This window comes from Lycium ferocissimum, chromosome 6 (genome assembly GCF_029784015.1).
Source record: "Lycium ferocissimum isolate CSIRO_LF1 chromosome 6, AGI_CSIRO_Lferr_CH_V1, whole genome shotgun sequence".
Classification (NCBI taxonomy): domain Eukaryota; kingdom Viridiplantae; phylum Streptophyta; class Magnoliopsida; order Solanales; family Solanaceae; genus Lycium; species Lycium ferocissimum.
In genome coordinates, this window is record NC_081347.1 from 33,120,179 (window position 1) to 33,121,670 (window position 1,492).

Genomic DNA, 1,492 nt, shown 5'->3' on the forward strand with positions numbered 1-1,492 from the left:
TGCGTACAACTATTGCAGGATACCATTGATAGTTGACAAATCAAAGTTTTGAAGGGGCCGATAACCAAAGTACTTATAGATAACTGCGGCTAAGAAGTTTTACCACTACAAGGAATCTTAAAATTTAGGAATGGAAAGCAGTTGTATATGTTGATTGATGGCTTGTCATCGGAAGTTCCAAAAGTTAAAATAGCATTTGCTTCATCGGAAGAGTAAGGAATCCTTTTAATCTGGAGGGAGATGCACTACAAGAATTTATCGGAATCCGTTAGAATTTCAGCTTGTTCTAGGTTATGTGATAAAGGTCACGCAGTAGGGTGGATGCGATCATACCAGTACTAACGCCCCGGATCCCATTAGCACTCCAAGGTTAAGCGTGCTGGGGTGAGAATAATACTAGGATGGGTGACCCCGTGGGAAGTGTACAAAAAGTCTTACAAATTCAGAGATAAAGGACAGATGAGAAGCTAGAGTAGCCTAAGGGAAATTGGAGTATGCGGAGTGGTTGGAAACCTCAAGAGGTCGCGAAGGACAAGGCGGACTAGATCGGTGGCGAGAAAGAAGTTGCATCACAGCTCTAGAATTAGGATGAGTTCGAATAGTATTTGGAGATACTTTGTAAGTGAGGGGTTAGTAACCACATATATGTATAGGTATGATATCCCATATGTGACCGCGCCAAATTGGTATGTGTGTCCCAGCAACCGGCATTGCTATCTACTGAAGGCATTAATCGAACAGGGTAGAGAAGTTCAAGTAACAAATGCTACAAGGTAAGTTGATGCTATTTTCACTACAGGTTAGAATTGGAAAGTCCTAATGCCATAACGCCAGGAAAAGGAAGAAAGCGAGTATATAGAAAGTAAAAGGATTAGAATCTCTTAAGTGTAAGGAACGAGGGAGAGTGAAGTTTCCAAGAGGGACGATGGGCAAGACAAGGGACTATTTGAATGAGATTCGAAGGTAGGCATATGAAAGGAATAAAGTGTGGTAGTGTGTAAACAAAAGATGAATGTATAGGGTTAAAGAACGGGCTTCGATAAGTGGGACTAAAGGATAGTAATCACCAATAGGGATGGAAAGTAAGAGAAAGAATGATCAGGCCTTGCAACTGTCACGACCCAGCTAGGGGCCGCGACGAGTACCCGAGGCTACCCACGAGCACCGCTTATTCTATTCTTCATTTTACTCTATTAATGCTCTCTGCTCGCTAATGCATGAATTATAGGAAATCATGAATTATATAGGAACATAAGTGCTTTATATGCAGACGCCTTCCGGCCAAAACAAGTAATATATACAGTACAATGTTATCTCATGAAACCATCTAACCCACACAGCGTATCTACGAGCCTCTACTGACATACTCTACATATGGACGGAACAAGGCTCCGTCGTACCCAAAATGAATATATATATATATATATATACAACAAAAGAATTAGTCGTAGGCACCTCCGAACAATGGAGTGCCTTCAACCAGCTGTCAGGG

The 1,492-nt window shown here is 41.6% G+C and overlaps 1 pseudogene; it reads left to right on the top strand.

Moving 5' to 3' along the window:
- Positions 1-319: 319 nt before the first annotated feature.
- On the top strand, positions 320-438 carry LOC132061743 (5S ribosomal RNA; annotated as a pseudogene).
- Positions 439-1,492: the final 1,054 nt, after the last annotated feature.